Source organism: Pleurodeles waltl, chromosome 11, assembly GCF_031143425.1.
Source record: "Pleurodeles waltl isolate 20211129_DDA chromosome 11, aPleWal1.hap1.20221129, whole genome shotgun sequence".
NCBI lineage: Eukaryota > Metazoa > Chordata > Amphibia > Caudata > Salamandridae > Pleurodeles > Pleurodeles waltl.
In genome coordinates, this window is record NC_090450.1 from 574,055,686 (window position 1) to 574,068,764 (window position 13,079).

General features: G+C 49.5%; 1 protein-coding gene across 5 annotated transcripts in view; it reads left to right on the top strand.

Annotated features, from left to right (window-relative positions):
- CCAR2 (cell cycle and apoptosis regulator 2) overlaps positions 1–13,079 on the top strand; it is a 566,602-nt gene that overhangs the window by 239,071 nt on the left and 314,452 nt on the right. The gene's annotated exons all lie outside the window — the stretch shown is intronic.

Genomic DNA, 13,079 nt, shown 5'->3' on the forward strand with positions numbered 1-13,079 from the left:
GCCTCTCAGGGAGGCCAAAATCCACTGAGTTACTTTGAACTTTTCTTGGATAAGCAAAGCTACTTACTTTTGATTAGGTTTGGCTTTACTGCCACAGCTTGCTGCATCAAAATTCAATATCCTTTTGGAAAAGTAAGAAAAAGGACGCGTACACTCTGCGGAAATGCTGCTTTGCTTTTCATTCAAATATATTTTATTTATAAAATGCTTTAGCGCCTTTCTAGATGACAACATGGCGTTGGCCATAACAATCCATCACAGAAAGTATACAATCCTCAAATGTCATCTTGTCATGAATTTAAAAACACTTTTAAAAAAGACTAACAGATGGAAGGATCCGATGAAGACCTAATTAGAGGTATAATTCTTCAGTTTGTGATTTCGTATTTCAGAAAAAGTTGTTTGAATACTTCTATTCTACCATCAGGAAGTGCTGGACAAAGCATGTTTTTTTTCTAAAATGCCTATTTTCAAAGGCTGATGTTCCCCTGTCCGATAATTGATCTGATCGATAATCAGTCTTTTAGAATAGTCAATCTTCTTGTAAATTAGGTTTACCGGCATGCACCGGATTAATTGCAGATTGATAGGGTTCAATAGGTTTTTTAAATTAAGTCAGTGTTGAATCCAAAGATAACATTTAAGATGCTGTAGGAAGTTGGCTCTGTATATACTATTTCAAAGTAAGAAATAGTGTGCAGAGAGTCCAAGGGCTCCCCTTAGAGGTAAGATAGTGGCAAAAAGAGATAATTCTAATGCTCTATTTCGTGGTAGTGTGGTCGAGCAGTAGGCTTATCAGAGGGTAGTGTTAAGCATTTGTTGTACACACACAGGTAATAAATGAGGAACACACATTCAAAGACAATTCCAGGCCAATAGGTATATATATAGAAAAATATATTTTCTTGGTTTATTTTAAGAACCACAGGTTCAAGATTTACAAATAATACTTTAAATGAAAGGTATTTCACTCAGGTATTCTAGGAACTTTGAATTATCACAATAGCATGTACAGTTTTGACAGAAATGGCAATACGCTATTGTAGGAAGTTGGCTCTGTATGCACTATTTCAAAGTAAGGAATAGTATGCACAGAGTCCAAGGATTCCCCTTAGAGGTAAGTGTAAGGAAATGCCTCCTTGGCATGGTTACCCCCTGACTTTTTGCCTTTGCTGATGCTATGTTTTGAATTGAAAGTGTGCTGAGGCCTGCTAACCAGGCCCCAGCACCAGTGTTCTTTCCCTAACCTGTACTTTTGTATCCACAATTGGCACACCCTGGCATCCAGATAAGTCCCTTGTAAGTGGTACCCCTGGTACCAAGGGCCCTGATGCCAAGGAAGGTCTCTACGGGCTGCAGCATGTCTTATGCCACCTGGAGACCCCTCACTCAGCACAGACACACTGCTTGCCAGCTTGTGTGTGCTGGTGAGAACAAAACGAGTAAGTCGACATGGCACTCCCCTCAGGGTGCCATGCCAGCCTCTCACTGCCTATGCAGGTATAGATAAGTCACCCCTCTAGTAGGCCTTACAGCCCTAAGGCAGGGTGCACTATACCATAGGTGAGGGCACCAGTGCATGAGCACTGTGCCCCTACAGTGTCTAAGCAATACCTTAGACATTGTAAGTGCAGGGTAGCCATAAGAGTATATGGTCTGGGAGTCTGTTTTACACGAACTCCACAGCACCATAATGGCTACACTGAAAACTGGGAAGTTTGGTATCAAATTTCTCAGCACAATAAATGCACACTGATGCCAGTGTACATTTTATTGTAAAATACACCACAGAGGGCACCTTAGAGGTGCCCCCTGAAACCTTAACCGACTATCTGTGTAGGCTGACTGGTTCCAGCAGCCTGCCACATCCGAGACATGTTGCTGGCCCCATGGGGAGAGTGCCTTTGTCACTCTGAGGCCAGTAAGAAAGCCTGCACTGGGTGGAGATGCTAACACCTCCCCCAGGCAGGAGCTGTCACACCTGGCGGTGAGCCTCAAAGGCTCACCCCTTTGTGCCAGCACAGCAGGACACTCCAGCTAGTGGAGTTGCCCGCCCCCTCCGGCCCCCACTTTTGGCGGCAAGGCCGGAGAAAATAATGAGAAAAACAAGGAGGAGTCACTGACCAGTCAGGACAGCCCCTAAGGTGTCCTGAGCTGAAGTGACTCTAACTTTTAGAAATCCTCCATCTTGCAGATGGAGGATTCCCCCAATAGGATTAGGGATGTGACCCCCCTCCCCTTGGGAGGAGGCACAAAGAGGGTGTACTCACCCTCAGGGCTAGTAGCCATTGGCTACTAACCCCCCAGACCTAAACACGCCCTTAAATTTAGTATTTAAGTTCTTCCCTGAACCTAAGAATTTAGATTCCTGAAACTACAAGAAGCAGAAGACTGCTGAGCTGAAAAACCCCTGCAGAGGAAGAACAGAAGACACCAACTGCTTTGGCCCCAGACTTACCGGCCTGTCTCCTGCCTTCCAAAGAAACCTGCTCCAGCGACGCTTTACAAGGGACCAGCGACCTCTGAATCCTCTGAGGACTGCCCTGCTTCAAGAAAGACAAGAAACTCCTGAGGACAGCGGCACTGCTCCAAAAGAACTGCAACTTTGTTTCAAGGAGCAGATTTAAAGACCCCTGCAACTCCCCGCAAGAAGCGTGAGACTTGCAACACTGCACCCGGCGACCCCGACTCGACTGGTGGAGAACCAACACCTCAGGGAGGACCCTCCGGCGACTCCAAGACTGTGAGTAACCAAAGTTGTCCCCCCTGAGCCCCCACAGCGACGCCTGCAGAGGGAATCCCGAGGCTCCCCCTGACCGCGACTGCCTGAACTCCATTTCCCGACGGCTGGAAAAGACCCTGCACCCGCAGCCCCCAGCACCTAAAGAAACGGAACTCCTGTGCAGGAGTGACCCCCAGGAGGCCCTCTCCCCTGTCCAGGTGGTGGCTACCCCGAGGAGCCCCCCCCTTGCCTGCCTGCACCGCTGAAGAGACCCCTTGGTCTCTCATTGAAAACCCGACGCGTGTTTGCACACTGCACCAGGCCGCCCCCGCGCTGCTGAGGGTGTACTTTTTGTGCTGACTTGTGTCCCCCCTGGTGCCCTACAAAACCCCCCTGGTTCTCCCTCCGAAGACGCGGGTACTTACCTGCTGGCAGACTGGAACCGGGGCACCCCCTTCTCTCCATTATAGCCTATGTGTTTTGGGCACCTCTTTGACCTTTGCACCTGACCGGCCCTGAGCTGCTGGTGTGATAACTTTGGGGTTGCTCTGAACCCCCAACGGTGGGCTACCTTGGACCAAAAACTGAAACCTGTAAGTGACTTACTTACCTGTTAAAACTAACATTACTTTACCTCCCCCAAGAACTGTGAAAATTGCACTAAGTGTCCACTTTTAAAACAGCTTATTGTGTTTTATGTAAAAAGTATACATGCTAATGTAATGATTCAAAGTTCCTAAAGTACTTACCTGCAATACCTTTCAAATTAGATATTACATGTAGAATTTGAACCTGTGGTTCTTAAAATAAACTAAGAAAAGATATTTTTCTATAACAAAACCTATTGGCTGGATTTGTCTCTGAGTGTGTGTTCCTCATTTATTGCCTGTGTGTATGTACAACAAATGCTTAACACTACTCCTTGGATAAGCCTACTGCTCGACCACACTACCACAAAATAGAGCATTAGTATTATCTCTTTTTGCCACTATCTTACCTCTAAGGGGAACCCTTAGACTCTGTGCATACTATTCCTTGCTTTGAAATAGTGCATACAGAGCCAACTTCCTACAGTAAGATAGTGGCAAAAAGAGATAATACTAATACTCTATTTTGTGGTAGTGTGGTCGAGCAGTAGGCTTATCAAAGGAGTAGTGTTAAGCATTTGTTGTGTGCACACAAGCAATAAATGAGGAACACACACTCAGAGACAATTCCAGGCCAATATGTTTTTGTATAGAAAAATATCTTTTCTTAGTTTATTTCAAGAACCATAGGTTCAAATTTTACATGTAATACTTCAAATGAAAGGTATTGCAGGTAAGTACTTTAGGAACTTTGAATAATCACAATAGCATATATACTTTTCAAATAAATCACATATAGCTATTTTAAAACTAGACACTTAGTGCAATTTTCACCAGTTCCTGGGGGAGGTAAGTATTTGTTAGTTATTGTAGGTAAGTAAACCACCTACGGGGTTCAAGTTTGGGTCCAAGGTAGCCCACCGTTGGGGGTTCAGAGCAACCCCAAAGTTACCACACCAGCAGCTCAGGGCCGGTCAGGTGCAGAGGTCAAAGTGGTGCGCAAAACGCATAGGCTTCAATGGAGAAGGGGGTGCCCCGGTTCCAGTCTGTCAGCAGGTAAGTACCCGCGTCTTCGGAGGGCAGACCAGGGGGGTTTTGTAGGGCACCGGGGGGGACACAAGTTAGCACAGAAAGTACACCATCAGCAGCACGGGGCGGCCGGGTGCAGTGTGCAAACACGTCGGGTTTCCAATGTAAATCATTGGTAGTCCAAGGGGGTCTCTTCAGCGATGCAGGCAAGGGGGGGGCTCCTCGGGGTAGCCACCACCTGGGCAAGGGAGAGGGCCTCCTGGGGGTCACTCCTGCACTGGATTTCCGATCTTTCAGGTCCTGGGGGCTGCGGGTGCAGAGTCTTTTCCAGGCGTCGGGATCTGGGAGTCAGGCAGTCGCGGTCAGGGGGAGCCTCGGGATTCCCTCTGCAGGCGTCGCTGTGGGGGCTCAGGGGGGGGCAATTCTGGCTACTCACGGTCTAGTAGTCGCCGGGGAGTCCTCCCTGAAGTGGTGTTTCTCCACAAGTCGAGCCGGGGGCGTATGGTGCAGAGTAGCAAGTCTCACGCTTCCGGCGTGAAACGCAGTTGTCTTGAAGTTGCTTCTTTGGAAACAAAGTTGCAGTCTTTGGTGAACAGGGCCGCTGTTCTCTGGAGTTTCTTGTTCCTTCTAGAGCAGGGCAGTCCTCTGAGGATTCAGAGGTCGCTGGTCCTGGGGAAAGCGTCGCTGGAGCAGTTTCTTCAGAAGGGGGGAGACAGGCCGGTAGAGCTGGGGCCAAAGCAGTTGGTGTCTCTGTCTTTTCTGCAGGGTTTTTCAGCTTAGCAGTCCTCTTCTTCTTAGGTTGCAGGAATCTGAGTTCCTAGGTTCAGGGGAGCCACTAAATACAGAATTTAGGGGTGTGTTTAGGTCAGGGAGGGCAGTAGCCAATGGCTACTAGCCCTGAGGGTGGCTACACCCTCTTTGTGCCTCCTCCCAAGGGGAGGGGGTCACATTCCTATCCCTATTGGGGGGATCCTCCATCTGCCAGATGGAGGATTCCTAAAAGTCAGTCACTTCAGCTCAGGTTGCCTTAGGGGCTGTCCTGACTGGTCAGTGACTCCTCCTTGTTTTTCTCATTATCTCCTCCGGCCTTGCTGCCAAAAGTGGGTCCGTGGCCGGAGGGGGCGGGCAACTCCGCTAGCTGGAATGCCCTGTGGTGCTGTAACAAAGGGGGTGAGCCTTTGAGGCTCACCGCCAGGTGTTACAGCTCCTTCAAGGGGGAGGTGATAAGCATCTCCACCCAGTGCAGGCTTTGTTACTAGCCACAGAGTGACAAAGGCACTCTCCCCATGTGACCAGCAACATGTCTCGAGTGTGGCAGGCTGCTAAAACCAGTCAGCCTACACGGGTAGTTGGTTAAGGTTTCAGGGGGCACCTCTAAGGTGCCCTCTGGGGTGTATGTTACAATAAAATGTACACTGGCATCAATGTGCATTTATTGTGCTGAGAAGTTTGGTACCAAACTTCCCAGTTTTCAGTGTAGCCATTATGGTGCTGTGGAGTTCGTGTTTGACAGACTCCCAGACCATATACTCTTATGGCTACCCTGCACTTACAATGTCTAAGGTTTGGCTTAGACACTGTAGGGGCACAGTGCTCATGCACTGGTGCCCTCGCCTATGGTATAGTGCACCCTGCCTTAGGGCTGTAAGGCCTGCTAGAGGGGTGACTTTTCTATACTGCATAGGCAGTGTGAGGTTGGCATGGCACCCTGAGGGGAGTGCCATGTTGACTTACTTGTTTTGTCCTCACCAGCACACACAAGCTGGCAAGCAGTGTGTCTGTGCTGAGTGAGGGGTCCCCAGGGTGGCATAAGACATGCTGCAGCCCTTAGATACCTTCCCTGGCATCAGGGCCCTTGGTACCAGGTCTACCAGTTACAAGGGACTTACCTGGATGCCAGGGTGTGCCAATTGTGAAAACAAAAGTACAGGTTAGGGAAAGAACGCTGGGGTCTGGTTAGCAGGCCTTAGCACACTTTCAAATCAAAACATAGCATCAGCAAAGGCAAAAAGTCAGGTGGTAACCATGCCAAGGAGGCATTTCCTTACAGCTATTTTAAAAGTGGACACAGTGCAAACATCAACAGTTCCTGGGGGAGGTAAGTAATTGTTAAGTTCACAGGTAAGTAAAACACTTACAGGGTTCAAAGTTGGGTCCAAGGTAGCCCACCTGTAAGGAAATGCCTCCTTGGCATGGTTGCCCCCTGACTTTTTGCCTTTGCTGATGCTATGTTTACAATTGAAAGTGTGCTGAGGCCTGCTAACCCGGCCCCAGCACCAGTGTTCTTTCCCTAACCTGTACTTTTGTATCCACAATTGGCAGACCCTGGCATCCAGATAAGTCCCTTGTAACTGGTACTTCTAGTACCAAGGGCCCTGATGCCAAGGAAGGTCTCTAAGGGCTGCAGCATGTCTTATGCCACCCTGGAGACCTCTCACTCAGCACAGACACACTGCTTGCCAGCTTGTGTGTGCTAGTGAGGACAAAACGAGTAAGTCGACATGGCACTCCCCTCAGGGTGCCATGCCAGCCTCTCACTGCCTATGCAAGTATAGGTCAGTCACCCCTTGTAGGAAGTTGGCTCTGTATGTGCTATTTCAAAGTAAGGAATAGCATGCACAGAGTCCAAGGGTTCCCCTTAGAGGTAAAATAGTGGTAAAAATAGATAATACTAATGCTCTATTTTGTGGTAGTGTGGTCGAGCAGTAGGCTTATCCAAGGAGTAGTGTTAAGCATTTGTTGTACATACACATAGACAATAAATGAGGTACACACACTCAGAGACAAATCCAGCCAATAGGTTTTTGTTATAGAAAAATATCTTTACTTAGTTTATTTTAAGAACCACAGGTTCAAATTTAACATGTAATATCTTGTTCGAAAGGTATTGCAGGTAAGTACTTTAGGAACTTCAAATCATAAAAATTGCATGTATACTTTTCAAGTTATTGACAAATAGCTGTTTTAAAAGTGGACACTTAGTGCAATTTTCACAGTTCCTGGGGGAGGTAAGTTTTTGTTAGTTTTACCAGGTAAGTAGGACACTTACAGGGTTCAGTTCTTGGTCCAAGGTAGCCCACCGTCGGGGGTTCAGAGCAACCCCAAAGTCACCACACCAGCAGCTCAGGGCCGGTCAGGTGCAGAGTTCAAAGTGGTGCCCAAAACACATAGGCTAGAATGGAGAGAAGGGGGTGCCCCGGTTCCGGTCTGCTTGCAGGTAAGTACCCGCGTCTTCGGAGGGCAGACCAGAGGGGTTTTGTAGGGCACCGGGGGGGACACAAGCCCACACAGAAATTTCACCCTCAGCAGCGCGGGGGCGGCCGGGTGCAGTGTAGAAACCAGCGTCGGGTTCGCAATGTTAGTCTATGAGAGATCTCGGGATCTCTTCAGCGCTGCAGGCAGGCAAGGGGGGGGTTCCTCGGGGAAACCTCCACTTGGGCAAGGGAGAGGGACTCCTGGGGGTCACTTCTCCAGTGAAAGTCCGGTCCTTCAGGTCCTGGGGGCTGCGGGTGCAGGGTCTCTCCCAGGCGTCGGGACTTTGGATTCAAAGAGTCGCGGTCAGGGGAAGCCTCGGGATTCCCTCTGCAGGCGGCGCTGTGGGGGCTCAGGGGGGACAGGTTTTGGTACTCACAGTATCAGAGTAGTCCTGGGGTCCCTCCTGAGGTGTCGGGTCTCCACCAGCCGAGTCAGGGTCGCCGGGTGCAGTGTTGCAAGTCTCACGCTTCTTGCGGGGAGCTTGCAGGGTTCTTTAAAGCTGCTGGAAACAAAGTTGCAGCCTTTCTTGGAGCAGGTCCGCTGTCCTCGGGAGTTTCTTGTCTTTTCGAAGCAGGGGCAGTCCTCAGAGGATGTCGAGGTCGCTGGTCCCTTTGGAAGGCGTCGCTGGAGCAGGATCTTTGGAAGGCAGGAGACAGGCCGGTGAGTTTCTGGAGCCAAGGCAGTTGTCGTCTTCTGGTCTTCCGCTGCAGGGGTTTTCAGCTGGGCAGTCCTTCTTCTTGTAGTTGCAGGAATCTGATTTTCTAGGGTTCAGGGTAGCCCTTAAATACGAAATTTAAGGGCGTGTTTAGGTCTGGGGGGTTAGTAGCCAATGGCTACTAGCCCTGAGGGTGGGTACACCCTCTTTGTGCCTCCTCCCAAGGGGAGGGGGTCACAATCCTAACCCTATTGGGGGAATCCTCCATCTGCAAGATGGAGGATTTCTAAAAGTCAGAGTCACCTCAGCTCAGGACACCTTAGGGGCTGTCCTGACTGGCCAGTGACTCCTCCTTGTTTTTCTCATTATTTTCTCCGGCCTTGCCGCCAAAAGTGGGGCCTGGCCGGAGGGGGCGGGCAACTCCACTAGCTGGAGTGTCCTGCTGGGTTGGCACAAAGGAGGTGAGCCTTTGAGGCTCACCGCCAGGTGTGACAATTCCTGCCTGGGGGAGGTGTTAGCATCTCCACCCAGTGCAGGCTTTGTTACTGGCCTCAGAGTGACAAAGGCACTCTCCCCATGGGGCCAGCAACATGTCTCGGTTTGTGGCAGGCTGCTAAAACTAGTCAGCCTACACAGATAGTCGGTTAAGTTTCAGGGGGCACCTCTAAGGTGCCCTCTGTGGTGTATTTTACAATAAAATGTACACTGGCATCAGTGTGCATTTATTGTGCTGAGAAGTTTGATACCAAACTTCCCAGTTTTCAGTGTAGCCATTATGGTGCTGTGGAGTTCGTGTTTGACAAACTCCCAGACCATATACTCTTATGACTACCCTGCACTTACAATGTCTAAGGTTTTGTTTAGACACTGTAGGGGTACCATGCTCATGCACTGGTACCCTCACCTATGGTATAGTGCACCCTGCCTTAGGGCTGTAAGGCCTGCTAGAGGGGTGTCTTACCTATACTGCATAGGCAGTGAGAGGCTGGCATGGCACCCTGAGGGGAGTGCCATGTCGACTTACTCGGTTTGTCCTCACTAGCACACACAAGCTGGCAAGCAGTGTGTCTGTGCTGAGTGAGAGGTCTCCAGGGTGGCATAAGACATGCTGCAGCCCTTAGAGACCTTCCTTGGCATCAGGGCCCTTGGTACTAGAAGTACCAGTTACAAGGGACTTATCTGGATGCCAGGGTCTGCCAATTGTGGATACAAAAGTACAGGTTAGGGAAAGAACACTGGTGCTGGGGCCTGGTTAGCAGGCCTCAGCACACTTTCAATTGTAAACATAGCATCAGCAAAGGCAAAAAGTCAGGGGGCAACCATGCCAAGGAGGCATTTCCTTACACAACCCCCCCCCAAACGAAAGAGGATGAGACTAACCTTTCCCAAGAGAGTCTTCATTTTCTAAGTGGAAGAACCTGGAAAGGCCATCTGCATTGGCATGGGCAGTCCCAGGTCTGTGTTCCACTATAAAGTCCATTCCCTGTAGGGAGATGGACCACCTCAACAGTTTAGGATTTTCACCTTTCATTTGCATCAGCCAATTGAGAGGTCTGTGGTCAGTTTGAACTAGGAAGTGAGTCCCAAAGAGGTATGGTCTCAGCTTCTTCAGGGACCAAACCACAGCAAAGGCCTCCCTCTCAATGGCACTCCAACGCTGCTCCCTGGGGAGTAACCTCCTGCTAATGAAAGCAACAGGCTGGTCAAGGCCATCATCATTTGTTTGGGACAAAACTGCCCCTATCCCATGTTCAGAGGCATCAGTCTGCACAATGAACTGCTTAGAATAATCTGGAGCTTTGAGAACTGGTGCTGAGCACATTGCCTGTTTCAGGGTGTCAAAGGCCTGTTGGCATTCCACAGTCCAGTTCACTTTCTTGGGCATTTTCTTGGAGGTGAGTTCAGTGAGGGCTGTCACAATGGATCCATATCCCTTCACAAACCTCCTGTAATACCCAGTCAAGCCAAGGAATGCCCTGACTTGAGTCTGGGTTTTTGGAGCTACCCAGTCCAGAATAGTCTGGATCTTGGGTTGGAGTGGCTGAACTTGGCCTCCACCTACAAGGTGTCCCAAGTAAACCACAGTTCCCTGCCCTATCTGGCATTTGGATGCCTTGATAGAGAGGCCTGCAGATTGCAGAGCCTTCAAAACCTTCCTCAGGTGGACCAGGTGATCCTGCCAGGTGGAGCTAAAGACAGCAATATCATCAAGATAAGCTGTGCTAAAGGACTCCAAGCCAGCAAGGACTTGATTCACCAACCTTTGGAAGGTGGCAGGGGCATTCTTTAAACCAAAGGGCATAACAGTAAACTGATAATGCCCATCAGGTGTGGAGAATGCTGTTTTCTCTTTTGCTCCAGGTGCCATTTTTATTTGCCAGTACCCGGCTGTCAAGTCAAAGGTACTTAGGAATTTGGCAGCACCTAATTTGTCTATGAGCTCATCAGCTCTTGGAATTGGATGAGCATCTGTCTTGGTGACAGAATTGAGCCCTCTGTAGTCCACACAAAACCTCATCTCTTTCTTTCCATCTTTGGTGTGAGGTTTGGGGACTAAGACCACTGGGCTAGCCCAGGGGCTGTCAGAGCGCTCAATTACTCCCAATTCCAGCATCTTGTGGACTTCCACCTTGATGCTTTCCTTAACATGGTCAGACTGTCTAAAGATTTTGTTCTTGACAGGCATGCTGTCTCCTGTGTCCACATCATGGGTACACAGGTGTGTCTGACCAGGGGTTAAGGAGAAGAGTTCAGGAAACTGTTGTAGGACTCTCCTACAATCAGCTTGCTGTTGGCCAGAGAGGGTGTCTGAGTAGATCACTCCATCTACTGTGCCATCTTTTGGGTCTGATGACAGAAGATCAGGGAGAGGTTCACTCTCTGCCTCCTGATCCTCATCTGTTACCATCAACAGATTCACATCAGCCCTGTCATGGAAGAGCTTAAGGCGGTTTACATGGATCACCCTCTTGGGGCTCCTGCTTGTGCCCAGGTCCACCAAGTAGGTGACCTGACTCTTCCTCTCTAGTACTGGGTAAGGGCCACTCCATTTGTCCTGGAGTGCCCTGGGAGCCACAGGCTCCAGAACCCAGACTTTCTGCCCTGGTTGGAACTCAACCAGTGCAGCCTTTTGGTCATACCAAAACTTCTGGAGCTGTTGGCTGGCCTCAAGGTTTTTGGTTGCCTTTTCCATGTACTCTGCCATTCTAGAGCGAAGGCCAAGTACATAGTCCACTATGTCCTGTTTAGGCTCATGGAGAGGTCTCTCCCAGCCTTCTTTAACAAGGGCAAGTGGTCCCCTTACAGGATGACCAAACAGAAGTTCAAAGGGTGAGAATCCTACTCCCTTCTGTGGCACCTCTCTGTAAGCGAAAAGCAGACATGGCAAGAGGACATCCCATCTCCTTTTGAGCTTTTCTGGGAGCCCCATGATCATGCCTTTTAATGTCTTGTTGAATCTCTCAACCAAGCCATTAGTTTGTGGATGGTATGGTGTAGTGAATTTATAAGTCACTCCACACTCATTCCACATGTGCTTTAGGTATGCTGACATGAAGTTGGTACCTCTGTCAGACACCACCTCCTTAGGGAAACCCACTCTGGTAAAGATACCAATGAGGGCCTTGGCTACTGCAGGGGCAGTAGTCGACCTAAGGGGAATAGCTTCAGGATACCTGGTAGCATGATCCACTACTACCAGGATATACATATTTCCTGAGGCTGTGGGAGGTTCTAGTGGACCAACTATGTCCACACCCACTCTTTCAAAGGGCACCCCCACCACTGGAAGTGGAATGAGGGGGGCCTTTGGATGCCCACCTGTCTTACCACTGGCTTGACAGGTGGGGCAGGAGAGGCAAAACTCCTTAACCATGTTGGACATATTGGGCCAGTAGAAGTGGTTGACTAACCTCTCCCACGTCTTGGTTTGTCCCAAATGTCCAGCAAGGGGAATGTCATGGGCCAATGTTAGGATGAACTTCCTGAACAGCTGAGGCACTACCACTCTCCTAGTGGCACCAGGTTTGGGGTCTCTGGCCTCAGTGTACAGGAGTCCATCTTCCCAATAGACCCTATGCGTTCCATTTTTCTTGCCTTTGGACTCTTCAGCAGCTTGCTGCCTAAGGCCTTCAAGAGAGGGACAGGTTTCTTGTCCCTTACACAGCTCCTCCCTTGAGGGTCCCCCTGGGCCCAAGAGCTCAACCTGATAAGGTTCAAGCTCCAAAGGCTCAGTTCCCTCAGAGGGCAGAACTTCTTCCTGAGAAGAGAGGTTCCCTTTCTTTTGCTGTGTTGCAGTTGGTTTCCCAACTGACTTTCCTTTCCTCTTGGTAGGCTGGGCCATTCTTCCAGACTCCAGCTCTACTTGTTCACCCTGTGCCTTGCACTGTGCTCTTGTTTTCACACACACCAGTTCAGGGATACCCAGCATTGCTGCATGGGTTTTTAGTTCTACCTCAGCCCATGCTGAGGACTCCAGGTCATTTCCAAGCAGACAGTCCACTGGGATATTTGAGGAGACCACCACCTGTTTCAGGCCATTGACCCCTCCCCATTCTAAAGTAACCATTGCCATGGGATGTACTTTTCTCTGATTGTCAGCGTTGGTGACTGTGTAAGTTTTTCCAGTCAGGTATTGGCCAGGGGAAACCAGTTTCTCTGTCACCATGGTGACACTGGCACCTGTATCCCTCAGGCCCTCTATTCTAGTCCCATTAATTAAGAGTTGCTGTCTGTATTTTTGCATGTTAGGCGGCCAGACAGCTAGTGTGGCTAAATCCACCCCACCCTCAGAAACTAGAGTAGCTTCAGTGTGGACCCTGATTTGCTCTGG